The sequence below is a fragment of the Tympanuchus pallidicinctus genome, unplaced genomic scaffold, assembly GCF_026119805.1.
Source record: "Tympanuchus pallidicinctus isolate F22 unplaced genomic scaffold, pur_lepc_1.0 scaffold12, whole genome shotgun sequence".
Classification (NCBI taxonomy): domain Eukaryota; kingdom Metazoa; phylum Chordata; class Aves; order Galliformes; family Phasianidae; genus Tympanuchus; species Tympanuchus pallidicinctus.
In genome coordinates, this window is record NW_026294637.1 from 5,422,654 (window position 1) to 5,439,931 (window position 17,278).

General features: G+C 43.2%; 2 long non-coding RNA genes across 2 annotated transcripts in view; both read right to left on the reverse strand.

Annotated features, from left to right (window-relative positions):
* Positions 1-2,071: 2,071 nt before the first annotated feature.
* LOC128075511 (uncharacterized) lies at positions 2,072-11,452 on the reverse strand. The gene is made up of 4 exons (XR_008203877.1): positions 11,391-11,452; positions 7,757-8,589; positions 6,145-6,249; positions 2,072-5,709 (listed from the first exon to the last, which is right to left on the reverse strand). It is a non-coding gene; the product is annotated as an uncharacterized LOC128075511 (long non-coding RNA).
* LOC128075510 (uncharacterized) overlaps positions 11,447-17,278 on the reverse strand; it is a 35,736-nt gene continuing 29,904 nt past the window's right edge. The window contains exon 4 of the long non-coding RNA XR_008203876.1: positions 11,447-11,480. This is a non-coding gene — a long non-coding RNA (uncharacterized LOC128075510). The remainder of the gene's footprint in view (positions 11,481-17,278) is intronic.

Here is a 17,278-nt window from a genome sequence, read left to right on the forward strand (position 1 = left end):
CTATAAAGAGAAGGCAAGAAATCCATGCCAGATTAGAACATATGGAATCTCTGTTTATGGATAAGTCATTTTTAAACCCTCTCTCTCCATGAGTCATATGTGAATCACCGAAAGTGTCCTGTCAACAATAGTTTATTTACATACAGAACCAATTAGTATTATGATGGCAGCCTGGAGAAGCAGGATTATAGTGAGGAGACATAAACGCAGTGATGCCATTTTAGGAAAGCTGGGGGACAGAGGTTGGCAGACCTCCTGCCCAGAAGATATGAATTGGCCACCTCCCCAGATTGCCAAAATGAAACTCGTTTTGATTCATCTTCCACCACCAAGAGGATTACTCCTAAATTAAAAGCCTGAATCCTCATTTGTATCAGTTTAGTTTCTCAGTACTCCATACCCATTTGTGATTTCGAAAAGTTTTAAACGCCCCAAAACATTTGCATTCCTTATTTGAAGATTATTTCAAGTCAGCAACTAAATTTGAGACCAAATTAAATTTACACAGCCTCTTTAAACTACTCAGCTCAGTACATACAGCTTCTCTGGGACTCGCACGGACCTTTCATCATTAATAAGTGGAACAAGATAATTACATGCTCCAGTAGCTCATCGGGGTCTAGAAGTTATCACCACATAACCTGCTTCGTAATGGAAGAAATCATCTCTGCCAGAGCTGGGAGCATAATTCAAAGACATTTCCATAAATATATAAACACTGTGAAATGAATTTATGTGACGTGGAGGCATTTCATTTTCGGAGCTCCTAATGTGTTTGCTCATTAATGTGTCAGGAATATTCGCTTTGATTTGCTCCATTTAGCTCGGGAGGGTGTTCGACAGCAAAACAGTTAAAACCATTCCATCAGAGCTTGTGAAATAAGGGCATCTCAGATCAGCAGTACTAAGAGAACTCTGCCCAGCCCTTACACAGGACTAGACTCCGCTGTGGATGCTGCAGGGGATGCCCGGCACTGCGCATCCTCACAAGGACTCCGACCTCTTGCAATTTTAATAAACGCTTGCAGGCAGATAGATTTCTTGAAATTTTCTCCTGTCACAAGAGCTTCCTACAGCCCCGCTCTCAGTCCGAGGTTCCCCTTTAGAGGGCACTGCATTCACAGCATCGCCTCTCGGGGCGGGGCCGGAGAGCAGGCAGAGCATCGAACGGAAAGAACACGCCGAGCCCTTTCGGAGGGACAGAGTCCCATAGGGGACCCACGGGAACCCCCCACTCTGCAGGTGGCAGCGAGACAGCGAGTCCCAAACACCGCTCATAGACTCATTCACGTTGGAAAAGACCCTAAGATCACCCAGTCCAGCCACCAACCCATCCCACCATGTCCACTGACCACATCTATTCTTTTCTTGGACAGTAACTCCAACACTACCCATTGTCACCCACATCCCTGCACACCCAGCCGTGGGGTACCCTGGTTTTAGGAAAATACAGATATTTTTGCAATCTGAAAAACTTTCTGGCTTCTGTTCACTGCAGCTGTATGCGGTTTGGACTGTGTTTTCCAACAATTTCATGCTGCATTGGCACACTGCAACCACCACTCTTACATTCATGACAGGTCACTCAGGTCACTATGGGATACAAAAACCTCCCCCATCCTTCATCTCTGCCCCACCATCCTTCACTTATGATGAGCAGGGATGCAAGAGATCCCTCAGTGACTGGCTGCAGTCACGTAGAAGCAGACTGACTTGCTAATAGGCAGAATTTACTTCTCCCCATCTGACCTGAGCTACCCTGAACTTCAGCATGTTCCTAAAACTTCCCTTTGTCCAAGAGATTTCCAGCTTCTGACCAGTTTTTAACAGTCAACAGCAGCTGAGCAGTAAAAAGATTTGAAACTGGAGAGGTTACATAGCTCAGGAAGCAAAGAACAAAGTTCTACCCTTTTGAGAGAGCGAATTTGGCAGAAGTGAAGGGACACAACCACTAACAGGAGCCTGTCACCAGACACAGCAGAAACACATTGCTCTTTTCCCAGAGCACGTGTCCTAGGCTGGACGCATGAGGAGTCCTTTCAGGGAAAAGCAAACCCTGGCAGCCCTTGCTCACCAGCTTTGAAATTTGGAGAGCAATCCTGCCGCTAGTGGGGAAAAAAAAAAATAGAAACAAACCCTGGGAACCTCAAGAAGAGCTTTGTATTTCCTACACAAAGCCTGCCAGGTCAGATAAGCATTTCCACACCTGTAACAGAAGCAGTCAGAGGATGCTGAGGTCCTTCCTCCCCAGATCTGCATCATCACTGTCTGCCTCATTACCTCCCTGAAGAGCTATTTCAATCTCCAGCTTCCACTTCACCACATCTTCAGAGGGCAACTTTTTCTCCTTTTTGGCATTTCAATCTCTAAATATTCAATAAGCGCTGTTTTATTTTGTCATGATAGGGGCAGCTGGGATATTCCTCAATCACTACACCACATGCACTCAATACACAAGAGGCTCTCAGTGAGTCAAGTTTCACTCCCAGCCTTGGGTTTTCTGTGTGAACCATTCATTTTGCTGAGTTGGCGTTTATACACACTTCCAACTCTCCCCCCCCCCACACACACCCCTTTTCACCATGCGAAACCTGAGGCAAATAGGAGCTTGAAGTCATAACTTCTTTTTCTCTGCCCAGAAGGCTGAACTCACTGCTACTTCCACGTGGCCACCCAAATCCCACAGCACGCTGCACAAACCTCGCTTTGCTGATGCTGATTCCCACATTCCTCACTCCCAGCCCACTACTATTCTTTGGCATCTAACCTTACAGGGATGAACCCACACAAAGCAAAGCCCAAACAAGTGCACACTCATTTTTCTCCACAAATCCAAGCACAGTAGGGCCTCCCCTTCCTGCCTTCTTTCACTATCGTCCAGCTGTGCCCATAAACCACAGCCTGCTGAACCAATGCAGAGTGGAAGGCAGCTATTAAATCCGCTCCCTGGAGCTTTAACACTTGCAGCAATTTGTAGGGGAATTATTCTCCCTGCTCAGTTTGCAGCCTGCCTCCAGCCCTATGCAAAGGGGATGGTTCACGGAGCAGGGCTCAGCCTCCTCTCCAAGAGCAGAGTTGATGTTAGAAAATCTGCAGGGATTGCCAGCTGTCTGGCCAATGATTCCAGGCAGCACTGCTTGTTTACGGTATGGCTAGGCTATGCAAGCCCAAATTGGGCACTTATTTCATATATCCACCGCAGTCAGGAATGTTTGAAGGTGCACAGGGCTTTTAGAGACGAGGAAACAGCAAAATGTACCGCAAGCCTGGAGCTTTCTAAATATTTGCATTTTCCTTTATTTATTTTTCTTTTATTATTCCCTCACCTCTTTTTTAGAAGCCAGAAACCGAGTTGTATTTGTACACTGCATTCTCTTTGTCTCACAGGAGAAACACACTGATTTGTTTTTCAGCAATAGACTCCAAAAACTTCCTTCCTTCCTTCTTTCTTCCTATAAGTGCCCTCAAACACTTCCCTGGTGAGCGCTAGAAAAGAAAGATGAGGACCTTTGTGTGGTGCCCCAGCCCTCATCCATTGCCAGCACTGCACCAGAGGAAAAGCAGGCCATGAATTGCAATGGGGATGAACTACCAGGATTCTCAGCAGAGCATCCAGCTCTTCTGCAACTCTAGGCGCTCAAAACTGTTGCTCCTCAGCTTTCAGGTCTTTATACCAAGTATCCCAGCAGCACTCAGAAGATCACAAAAAGCCCAGTTAAAGAACAGCTACAAAGAAACCTGTATAGGGAATCTCAAATACACAAATAAATACAGACCAAGCCTCAACCCAAGGACTACAGAGCAGCTTCACCACAGCTACAGAGGACAGACACAAAGCTCAATGCTCTGAACTACTCACCCCAGAAGCTGAGCTGCCCTCAGCTCAGGAGTTCTGCAGTCTTCCCTCTAGGAAAACCCAAACTCTGGCTTGCCACAACCTTTATGGCCTAATCAGTCTGGCTAATTATGCCTCAGCTGCTTGATTGCAGATTGATTGGTGCTCTTTAACTCTTTCCACCCCAGTGACATGGGGGATATCTTCATACTTTTACCCACAAATGGGCAGATCTGAGCATTCTCACTCAATTGGGATCATGTGTCACTCTTTGTGCATTAGCAAAATGCTCTGATTGTTTCATGAATATCACTTCCATCTTGGCCAATCAAGCTGCAGCCTGTATGCATTCATATCATTCCTAATCGTGCACCAAGGCAGCAGAGACATCTCTGCAGGCTTCCTTCACAGTGCATAGGAATCACCGTGGCTCTACCTTCTCACTTAAACATATCCACAATCTAACAATGAACTCCATAAAGGGTAAAGGTGCAGAGGCTCCCACTATTTCTGCACTAGCCACTTCCAGACATTGCTGGCCAGCTACCTGGTGTTCCCATTTAACCTCCCTCAAGGAACTCAAAGGGAAGATGACTGACAGGGTGGAAAAAAAACCACAAAAACATGAAAATATGCCTTTCAAATTTTGTATATCATTGGTGAGATCTGTTATGGATCAGAGTTATCATTCCCTTTTTTTTAAACTCTGGATGCTGTGGCTCTTGTCCCACACAGCTGGGGGAAGGGCAGGGAATGGAGCCTCCTCAGGAGGAAAATTGTAGGAAATATTGAGAATGCAATATACTGTAAATAGCAGATACTTTAGAAGAATGAAGTGATGGTAAATAAAAATTCCAGGTTCTTGTCAGCAAGAACATTTCTAAAGAACCCATGTTCATGCTTTTCTCCTTGTTTTCTCTAGCCAACATGTTTTTTGTGTTTTTCCATTTCATTTCCTCCTCCATCTCTCTTTCTGCCATCTATTCCAGCTGCTCCATTTCTCTCTTCCCTCTTGCCTCCATTTCTTGCTTATAACAAATTGCCTCTGTAGTAGACTGTGAGACTTCTTTCAAACACTTGACCCTGATAGCTAATATCACATATCAGTGAAACAATTAGTATGCTTCATCCTGGAAGTTCTGCTCTGAAATGAAGGGGTTAACACATTGCTTGTCCTGCTTTTTAATAATGCATCCCCAGCTTTATTTTTCAGTGAGGAGCAATAGATTTCCACACGCCTGCTGGAGAAAGAAGAGCAGCTCTCTGGATTGAGTCAACGTTTGCACTGATATTCATTTCCCTTCCATTCACTGCACTGACCAATAGCTGCAAAATTCAGCCCTTCTGTCAAAAAGTAGCTGTGTTTCTTATGGATTTTTTGATGTGTGCTAATTATTCCCAACCCTTAGTCTCTCTGGTGGGTTTCTGTAGAGCTCCCAGTTTGTGTAACAGCCCATAAGGAATGGGTTTCCTCTCAGCTCAGCTTCCCGCCAGCATTTCCAGTGCCAGACCACCTCAACACCCCTACACCTGCTTCATCCCAGAGCCAGTGAGAGGGAAATCATGGCTGCGGCTTTGGGCGTGACAGAGAAAGACATGTCATGTACTAATAGGCTCAGCTCCTCAAGCTTTAGTTTTGACACAAACACCTCTTGCAACGAAAAACAGAAATAAATAAAACCAGGAAACACGCTGAGTCATCCAAAATGTTGCAGACAGCAGTTTGGCCCTTGCTGAAATGAGGTGCTCATTTCTCTGCGTCGTTTTCATTCTTTCCTACAGGTTGCCTTAACCTTGGCCGCAGATGGAAGAAATTTCTCTCCTTTGCTGCAGTTCCTCTTCTGTCAGAGAAGTGGCATAAAGCAGTGAGCACTCTGAGTTACAGCAATGACAATAAATGGAGAAGACATTTATAGCAGATCTGGTTGAATAGATGAGGCTACCTATTACAAGCTTTGCTCTACCCACAAAATACTGTTTCGTGCTGGCACTTTGATGTTTTCCTTTCTTGTCCCAAAGAAAGGGCTGAGACACCTACTGAAATGATGGAATATACAACTCCCAGCACAACTGCAGCAAGGACACATATTTCCAGAGTGGCTCTTTTCAAAAAAGCAATAAATTTATATATTGCAATAAATAACAACAATGCATATTTTGTTTTAAGAAAGATGCTATTTTCTTTGCAATGAAAACAACCACAAGCACCAGGATCCACTTTGTTTTCTCCCATTTTGAATCACAACAGTTGGAAAGACCTCTAAGCTCACCCAGTCCAGCCCCAACCCACCCCCACCATGCCCACTCACCATGTCCCTCAGTGCCACATCTCCACAGTACTTGAATGCCTCCTCAGCTTTTGTTTTCTCTTTTACTTTCTGTTGAGAAAACGAAGTGCACGCATGCAAGGGACCCTGGTGAAAAGCAAAAAGGAAAATATAGATTAAGGAAACTTTTAAAATTACAGCTGAGATAGTCGTTTTTCCAAAGATTGATTTTGATTTTCACTGGGCTTTTCAATGAAATACCAAAATATATAGGGAAAGAAAGTTAATAATATTTGGACTATAATAGAATATTGACCTATTTTTCCTCTGAGAGAGGAATAAATCTAGCACATGGTTCATCCTGCTACAGCCAGTTCCTTTCCCTGCACTTTTTATTAGGTGGGAATAAGTGGCCACCATTATTATCATCCTCCTCCACGTTATTACTGTACTTAGAAATGTTAATCATAGCTATATCACATGCCAGAGAGAGCTGTGAACTGCACTGTTTCTCACCAAATATACTGGAGGTGTAAATTAGACAAAGCTATGAATCAGATCTCTTTTGTCCGTGTACTTCCATGCTCTTTTTAGGCTTTTGTTGTTAATATTTAGAGAAAAATCAACAGTGAAAGTGAGAGACCCTTTCCAACCAAGAATAATCTCTGAAATGAAATATCTTATGGGAATATCTTTTGCATTCATCCTAAAGGATATTGGAGCTGCTGCAGGACTCTGGACCTGAGGTGTGCAGAGCGAGCTGCAGGCTGTGAGATACAAGCATCCAATTGAGATAAACTGATTCGTTTATCAACAAACACCTCTGTTAATTGTTTTCTGTGATATAAAGGTAATGGATGTATTAGCAAACTCCAGGTGGAACAAAGGAGGAGATAAGCCCCTCCTGTTGATAATGGTTTAATTTATCCACTCAGAGAATACAAAGAGTCGACATGTAATTTAAATACTTAGGACAAAAGACAAATTAGGAAAGTATGTAAATGAGGGAAAGAAAGAAACTACAGGGGTGAAAATGGAAGCAGACTGGTGGCAGGGAGTCATGTTATGCTGCTGCTTGTAAAGAGCTGGAATCAGAAATTATTCTCCTTAACCACCATATTAAATTAGGAGCTGCTTCTGTGCTGCAGATGGGTGCCTGACTACGAGGCGGCCACTGACAAACATCCAGAAAGGAAGATATCTGCCTTTCACTTGGGCAGAACAGCTCTTGTTGCCCGATGAATAGTGTTTAATGTAGTTATGGTTAAGGTATATGAGTGTCTGCAGCTGAAGGACATTGTGGATTGACCAGGGCTTGGATGAGCCCCTATGTACACAGCCTTGCAATCCTCGATACACGTTCTGGTCAACAGGGCTTCAAAGTTGCACCAAAAATGTTTCAGACTCTTGGACTGGACACCTTATGGACAGCCCTTGTGAGGCACCTTGCTGCCCTGTGTCCTGAGGCAGTGAAGACACAGGGCTACCAGCATCTGAAAGGAACCTGTTAGGGACGCTTATGGAGAAACCAGTGCCATTTCTTTAGTTGTGTCCTCCTCTCCCATCTCTCTTTCTGCTCAACTTTCCAGAATTGACATTAACATCCTATAACATAATGAGATCTTTTTACCAGGTTTACTTGGTATTACTTTACCTTTGCTGAAATTTAGAATTCAAACATGAGGAAGTTCACACCATGTCTTGTCTAGAACATTTAACCCGGCATCACCAAATTATTGGTTTTCTCATACACTGGTTGTAATAATTGAATGACCATAAACTCAGTCAGTTTTGATTTCACAGCAGCAAAAAGACGTGGCAGACCTTCATGATTCAGGCTTTCTTTTTCTTCCCCTCTACTTTTATCAAAGTCCTTTCTGACAAAACCAAGGACTCTTGGGCAATATTTCCTATTTATTTCACTGTCTGATGCTAATTTGAAGAGACACCCTGAGAATGACAGAAGTTAAGCTGCCTGAAAAATAGGTTTCCAGCCCTCGAGGCAAAAGTTAAAACTTTCTGTTGTTTTAACTATGTTTTTTCTTCTCAAAGCAGCCTGAGAAAACCCTACTGCTGAGCTAAGGGTTAATTGAGACACAGCTGCGTCCCCTCTTTTTAGTCTTTAACCAAGCTTGAAGTAAAAACTCCATGTCTCAGAAGCAACAAAACAACCAGGATAAGAAGTGATTATCCATCACGGTTGGATATCACAACTCAAACAAGAGGAAATCTTCTGTAAAACGCTTTTGTTTCCCAGAACTGACGTAGCTTGTAAGTTGTTTTATTCACTGCTGCTCAGTTCACGTGCAATGAGCTCTGATCCCTCTCATGTACTTTCCGGAAAGTTCACTCCCAAGTTCACTCTCCATCCAATCCTGATTTTGCATTTTTTTCTGTGTCCCAGATCTGTTTTGCTTCTATGGAGGAGTCGAGGAGTAGCGCTCCACCCCAGAGATAGTTGCATTTCAGCAAGGAGTTATTTTGTACCTATGAAAATCACCAGAACAAGAAATAAGTAAAGGTAAAATATCTTTCAACACTCAGTTCAAGATCAGAAGTGAGCTAAAGCATCACAATTCAGAAAATAGATTTATGTAAAGAATACTCATTCCTTCTCATTAAAGTAACACTAAGTCACAACGTTCCCTCACGTCTGTGTGACACTGCAGGCACGTAGCAGTTTGACCCCTAAAAAGTCCCAGAATTTTCACCTTGTGTTCTATGGTGCCTTCAGCTGTCAGTGTACAAATGTGTGCAGCTTATATAAAGGATGTGATTTACACAACAAGTGCTGACAGTCCTGCATGCAGCTAAGAACTGCTTTGCAACCAGTGTGTTGGAACGTGCTTATACAAACCACGTATCAAAAAAATTCAATGAATATAAACGTGAAAAAAAAAAACCAAAGATCATTTTCAGGATGCAGAGAAAAGTTGGAAAGGTCTCAAATCATGAAATCTTCTCAGTGATTGGTTCACTCAATTCTGTTCCCAATCACCAATAAATGTGTAGCAAGATTCCAGCAACCGCTCCGGTTGTTTTCCTTTGGCTGTTTTGTTTGGATTTCAATCTAATTAAGAACATCCAGAAAGGTTCAGGGGTTTATTGCCCTTCAGAATATAATTAGAGATCAGATCTAACAGTGTTATTCATTTGTGGAGATAAGGGAATAGCAGTATTAAAAAACCACAGCCATTTAGAGAATGCACCAATTAACTAACACATTGATATAATACACGTTATGTCTGCACACATGTGCACATATGTGAACACAGGAACACTTGAATGTTTGACATTCAAATGAATATTTCATATTTTGCTTTGTAAAGCTCTGTTTCAGTGCTCCTAGAGCTGAGCAAAGAAGTAGGTGGCCTCTCCCCGTGCCTACTGCCTGCAATCCCTGGAAGAGCTTAGTATCTCTGAAATCTCAGCTAGTAATGACCACAGCACATGGCTTATTTCATTGTCAGCAACTGACAAGTACTGATGGCACCACTGCAATTATCATAGAATCACAGAATCATTAAGATTGGAAAAGACCACTAAGCTCATTTAGTCCAATCATCAACCCATCCCCACCATGCCCACTAACCATGTCCCTCAGTGCCACATCTACGCTTTTCTTGAACATTCCACCAGTGATGATGATGCATGGCAGCTTGATTTGGCTGCAGATGAGATATTCAATCTTCCTCCTTTCACAGGGCTCTCTAATGACCTGATGGAGGAGATGTGGCAATGTCAGTCTACCGAGAAAAGCTTTGTTTTCCTTAGTTACCTTTTATGTTCCTAGTTTGAGTTAGCTCCTGGATTCTCAGCCATCAGCAATGTGAAAACCAGTGCTGCAGAAGCTCAGGTTAAGCTCTGTAAATCTTCCCTGGAGAGCGGGCACTGTGTCTCACTGCTGAATCAGCAACTGCAAACTCAACAGGTTGATTCGAGCTGACAGGAGATCCTGCATTACTTCCATCAGTAAATGCTAGAGACAAGCCCATCCAGCCTTCACACAATGTGCTCCAGTTGTTATTTTCTTCAGCCCTGACATGGTTCTTTTCTCAGTTTGTTCCTATTGTGGCTGCGCCCTTCTTTCACTATAAGTGAAAGAAACAAATGTTCAGCAGGAAAAGACCAGTTCTGCTATTAGATGCTCCCTGTGGTGGGACAGCTTCTTCTCAGAATGAGCGGTGATGCATGGGCACAGGCTGCTCAGGGAGGTGCTGGAGTCACTGTTCCTGGAGGTGTTCAGGAACTGTGTGGAAGTGGCACTGAGGGATGTGGTCAGTGGGCACAGTGGGGGTGGGTTGACAGTCAGACTTTTTTTTTTTTCAACCTTAAGGAACTCTATAGCTCTTTGATTTCCTCCTCATGCCTGTGTGAGTGATCCCATAGCTAAATATCTGACAGCAGCATCACAGGAGGAAGGCTGAGGGCACCAAGTGGGTCCTACAGCTTCAGCAAAAACTGTACCAAAGGCACATGGCTGGAGTTGGTGGAGTGCAATCTGGGGCCCCAGAACAAGTTCAAAAGCTCAACCTTATCTTAAAACAGCATGTCTAGTAGTCTTGACATCTGGGTAAATGCCTTTCAAGTCAAAGCAGCATAGCAAATTTGAGCACTTCACCTCTCTGATAGGAAATTGATGCATCCCTTTAGCATTCAGGTTCCAAACCAGATTTCTTCTTTCTCCACACCAAATTCCTATCCTGCCATCAGCTGCCTTCTGCTTTCCCAGAACAACTCAGAAAGGGACTGGAGCAGAGGGGAGATGGAACAGAAATGGTCATCAATGCTTTTGTCACAGCGAGCAGATGCCAGATGATGACAGATGGGTGACAGCCCTCACACCTGGGCTCCTGCCCACACTTGGCCATCTTGCCTTCGAAATCATCACTACACCATTGGTGCCAGGTGAAAAGGAAGCAAGGAATCTAACATGAAACGTCTGCAAGGCTCGTGACAGGAATGTCTGCGCCAAGGAAATCTGGCATGTCTGAACCCCTTGTCCTGACAAGGATTATTCTCCCCTTTCTCTCTCACTCTCTATCTTTTTTTTCTTCCCCATTTCCCACCACATCCTGAGGTTTGAGTCACTGTGGGTTGTGCTTTTATCAACAATAAAAACACACAGACACCCTTCACAGCTGCCGAGCTGGTTGCTTGCTTGGAATTTGGCTTTACAAAAGCTGGTTGTTTGCTTTTAGAGAGTTCACACGTGTATATGCAGCCTCAGACCTGCACACAAAGAATTCTCCATTTGCCTATGCTACAGCCAAAAAACACGGCCTTACACAGCTCAAGCTGTCAGCAGAGAGGAGCACTGCTGTGCTGTCACTCCAGAGCAATGAGGCAGGCAGGTAGCCCAGTGGTTAATTAGGACCCTCTAAAACAAAAACAAACTGAATTAAACAAAGAGCAATCAATGGACAGTGAGCTTTTCCAGGATGTCATGTACCTAGCAGAGTAACAACAGCATCAAGATTAATGTTACTGATTTGGAATCCTTACAAGGAAAATTCTTTGTACAGCTGAGAAGTGCAATACAGCTCCTCATTTCAATTACACTTCTCATCCTTTTGCATTTCTTACTGACAGTGGAATGCTATGCCTGCACTGGACCAATGGGAATCAGTGGGCGAGCCTCCATCCCACGACATTCCAACACAGCAGCCCCTTCCCAAACTGCCCTGTTCAATGGCATCGGCAACACGGCTCCCTTTCCTCCTGGTTTTTCATTTTCACACTGCCTCTGCACTTCCCGATTCCTGCTCACTCTGAACATGATGAACTACAGCAAGGAAGGCGCCTCTGATGGTATTTCCTGCCTGTCAAACAACAGAAAGCATCAGAAACTTTGGGAGAAATCCATTTCACCTGACACTGCTACGTTAACAGTCTGGGCCCAGATGACTGTGATGGGTTTGTACCGGGGAGTAAGGAGTTTTCCTAAACTCTGATCCTGTTGAGGCTTGGTTACCTCTTTCAGGTTCCATGTAAGTTTTCGTGCTGCCTATGATGCTTCCTTCAGGAGTTCCATGGTGAGGGTCATTTATGCTTCTTAATCAGCTCAATATTTGCAGTGCTCCAAGCTGCTCTCGTTTCATAAAGGTGCTCCGTAATGAATTCTTGCTGTTTGTCTGACTTGTGGGGTGTCAGCTCACACTCATTCCAACACAGGGATCCCTTTGCTAATGCATTTCACATGAGCAGCCTTTCATTCAAAACTCTTCCAAGCAAATAAATTGAATTTTTTTTTCCATCGGTGCATTTCAGTCATTGAAAACAAGGAAAGTATATTGTGTGATTTAGATCACCTGTCATGCAAAATAAATAGGTACCAGTTGGACTTGTTAACAAATAATGGAAGAGAACACTTGAAAAAAGCTGAATTCACTTCCCAAACGTTTGTGAGTCAGAGAAGCAGTCATATGCCTGCTTGGAAATGGACCTGGTTCCTCTTGAAATTAGCACCTACTCTTAACAACCACCACACACTTAAATCCACCAAAGATGAGTGAGACCAACAACTACTGAGCTAGGACACTACCCTGCAATGTTTTCAGCTGTTTTCAACACAGGAATTCTTCCCCAGCATCCTGCAGACACAGCCAGAAATCCTTGAGGCCATGGAGGGCATTTGGATATTCATTTCTGCGAATCAAAATTTCTCCCAGGCTTTGCAGAACTTGAACCAGCTCTGTTTTGTGTCCATCCATGACAACGTTAGCTACTGGTTTCTCTGGGAGAAAGGATAGTTTCAAAAACAAAAGCTTCCATTTTGTTGTAGGGGTAAATGAAAGTACAAGACAGGCAAACTACCAATTTCCTCCATAGAATGAAAGGAACTACTGAGCAATTAAAAAAAAAAAATGTTAGGGACTAAAACTCCATGATTCAGCAGAGCTTCTCAGGATATACCTGAAAGTGCCTCTTCCCTCTATTTTCCCCAGCTGTTCACGGGTCGACCAGACTTTCCTTACTGCGATGTGTTGGCAGCAAACAACATTTCATGAGACAGCTATAGTCTGCAACATCTTGTCTGCTGCTCTTATTAACAATTTTTCTCCTCATCTATGTCTGCTTCATCTGAAACAGACAGTCTACATGTCAGATGTTCATTATATTGATGATGTCCCAATGACAACCAATTTATTTTCCTGCCTGCACCACCAAGAATTGTATTACTAATGATGTCTATCTGCTCTAGAAATGCTTTGTAAAAACTGATGGTCTGCCATGGGGATACTTAATTATATCTTCTTAAAGGAATACAATTAAGTTTGTAGGTAAAAGATTGCTCTGGGGTTAAAAATGTATCTCCAAATTAGTTTTCCTGGTGGGTAAGATATTTAATTTTCATTTCAGTAACCAAACTGGAGAATTGATCTGGGAGATCTGGTAAGATGAATGCTCTCAAAAGCACACGACACCCATCTGAGCCAACATTCAGCCCTTCCCCAACATGATATCTGGTGGTGAAACCAGGAAAACACCACACACACACACACATGACAGTGCATCCAGCAATGAAGGACCTGTGAATACCAGATGCTGATGGGGTCAGGCCTTTCAGACAGTTACAAACAGCAGTGTGCAAAGTGCAGTTCTTTATTTGCATTTCCACCAAGGAAATCCCTGCTGAGATGACTATAAGGAAACTTACAGAGAACATCAGGCAAAGTGCTCAAATTGGAAGCCACAAAAACATGGTATTCCCAGTTGGCACAAATCTCCTCGGCACCCTTTAGCAAGTCTGCAGGGCTTGGGGCACTATTGACACTTGGATCCTCACCCAGAAATGGGCAGCGTGAGGACATATTGTACAGACAGCAGCTGGCTCCTTCACTCAAGCCAACAAAAGGTGTCTCAGCTCTCCTGAAGCCTACACACAAGCTGGGATCTTTCATCTGTGGTTTCCAAACTGTCCCGACTGGTAACAGTTGGATTTTCTGCAGCAGCTTCCTTTGACTCCTTAGGATCATTTATCCTTTCAGTTCAGTCTGCTCCGATGTTTTCCACATCACCTCTGACATTTTCAGTTTCCACATTAGCTATAACATATTTATTATTTTTAGCTGAGCGATTCCTTTCTGAAAGCAAATCACTTTTTCATAGCATTTTGGAAAGGAACCCAAGAAGATGCCTGAAAGGAATGTCATGAAATTACATGTAGCAATACTTCCCTGCGATGCAAAGCTCAACTCATTTAACATGCAGATCTCTTCAAATGCTGGAAACCACCTGCTCCCCACAGCACACAATTTTCAAGTCCAAAACTGAAAATAAACATGTGAAAGTGGCACGCACACACACACTCACACACACAAACCCTTATCTGAGTCTATTTTAGCACATCAGAAACTGCCGATGTGAAAAAGGACATAAAGAAGAAACTCCTTTGTGTACTACTACTTTAAAAATAGTCTATCATAGTTATTTCCAGAATATGTCAGCGGATAATTTAAAACAAATGTTTTGGATGAAGGCAGAAGTTTTCAAATTACTTGCGGCAAATAATATGTGTAATAATATTGATTTTATTTGTGGTCTTTCTCTCCTGTTTTCTGCTAAGACATTCATTGCTGGAACGTATTTACTAAACAGTTTGGAGAAGTGCTTGCCAAGCTGTTGTCTTTTTGCTAATTGTACAGTGTGATATTTTTGTTAGTTGATTTTAATAATAATGATTGTATTGGCAGGCTCAACCACATGATATTCATTTGGTTTCTTGACTGGAGAGACTGAAGAGCCGCAAATTAAAAAACTGCAAACAGTAAAATTGCTTTCATTCCTAGGTGCAACATTTGCTTGAAAACAAACGTTAGGGGAGCTCCTAGGGATCAGTTTTATGAAGTTCTATAGCTGCTCCACCTGACTGAGCAACCCAGAATCATAGAATCATAGAATCATTAAGGTGGAAAAGACCTCTAAGATCACCTAATCCAATTCTCCACCTACCACCAATAGTGCCCACTGAGCACATCCCTCATTACCACCTCTACATGTTCCTTGAAGACCTTCAGGAATGGTGACTCCACCACCTCCCTGGGCAGCCTGTTCCAGTACCCAACACTGCTTCTTTCAGATAATTTTTTCCTAATATCCAACATGAACCTCCCCTGGCACAAAATGAGGCCATTCCCTCTCATCCTATCAAAAGAGTAACTGTTCTGGAAAAAAGCTAAAGGAAACATTTGAGTTGTGCTGTGTGTGGGAGAGCTGGGAACATCCTTTGCCTCATTGGTTCCCATGGCTGGAAGCCCCTCCACTCCCCAGCTGAAGCTGCTTCAGCCACTCTCCCCCAAGCTTTCTGATCAAGCTGGTCATCCCAGATCCAACAGATCTTATCCACTGAGAAAAAAGCCTGACGCATTTTCCATGTGTGTACAAAAGATTAGAAACCAATCTTCCAGACACAAAAAACTCCTGTTCATTAGCAAAGCTTGGATCAGGACTGAGATCCCGACTCCATGGCTCGGGACGGCTGCCAATTCTGTCATGTCTTTCCATCCCTTTTCTGGACAAGATCGATAGCAGCCGTGCCAATAGAAATGAGAGTTCGAAGCTGTTTTTAGAACTCTGGTAATTTGTGTGAAAGCAAAAGGAACAAAAATATTCAAACTGAAGCCTAGCTCCATGAAATTTCCATCTCCATTCTGCAGAGCTGGGGTTTGGACCAGGTTCAGCTTGAAGGTGCTTAGCACACGCATCTTACCATATATTGCTGCCACAAGACCAAGACCTCGTTCTGCTCCCTTTCAGCACAGATTAACTTTGTCTCAGATATCAATGGGTGAGCTCAGGATTTTACTGTAGTTAAAGAATTTGCCCCTTTTGGTAAGTTTTGAACTCTTTAGTCCAACTTTCTTCTTTGACTGTATTGGCCCTAGCACTAACCTCTTGAAATCCAATGGATGGGCCACCTTTGAGGAGCTTTGCCCTCAGGTACAGAGAAAAGCATCAATCCTTCACATTACAAGAGGAATGGTAACGTATGGGAAGGTATGCTTCTAGAGAAATATTTAGAATTGTCCTTGTTCTCTTATTCATTTAAGGCATTAACTGCAGGATTCATTTGCTCTTTATAAGCAAACTATGAGACTTTCATATGCATGAGCCATAAATATTGCATTTAGTCAGGTCCCTGCCACATTATTAAAAGGTATTCTGTTTACAGCCAAGAAGATCTGATAGAAAACATTGCCTGCTCTGTCAGTAACACGCAAAAACTAGTTGGCACCCATGAAATAAATGCTGTTTGATGTAAATTGCTTCAGAGCGAGACTTGGAAAATGTTTATTCAAGGCCTTACAACAATCTGTTTGGATACACTGCAGCTAGGGAATGTGTCACCTATAATGCTGCTGAGCAGAGGTTCCAGTTAAATCATTTTAATGGTAATATAAGCCATGCTAGCAAAGAATCCCTTGCAGAGAGTGCAAGCTGTGCCTCTCTAAATTTATGAAATGTTGATTTATGGCTTTTGTTGGTGGTGTTGTTTGGTTTTTGGGTTTTTTGTTTTTGGGATATGCATCTTTGCCATCATATCTCTACCTACACTCAGCACATGACCACTTTGCCTACAAATTACATTTTAAAGTGCTTTTGACATTAAAAGAAAGAAAAAAAAAATACTATATGATACTAAGTTTTCTGTTTGCCAACCTTAGAATCTTAGAATCTTCTGAGTTGGAGAAGACCTTCAAGACAAGTCCAGCTATCAGTCTGACCTACCATCTCCCATCACTATGCCATGCCACCTTGTAGGAGACCAGGACTGAAAAAAAAATCATCTCTTTCTGTTAAACAGTGAGGGATTCTGCCACCTGAACACTGTACAGAGAACATCACAGCAGAGTGTTAATCCACAGGTAAGCTTGCTATTTGCCCACAGTAGGGACATCTAGAGGATAGCCCTATTATTGCCACTACTTTGCGTGGAGGCAGCCTCCCGAGGAGAGCAAACCCAACATCCCAGCACATCCTGTGGAGATCCTGACCCAAGGAACTTGCAGCCAAGTACTGCTCAGTAGACAAGCAGGTGACACAAAGCAGTGATGACAGGAGCTCGATGTCCCCATCAGACTGTGATGAGCAGTGTAATTGGGGCATGACTGGTATCATTGCACACCGGCTGTCAGTACGAGTGGAAAAAGCACTCCTCCGTAATGAGCCTGAC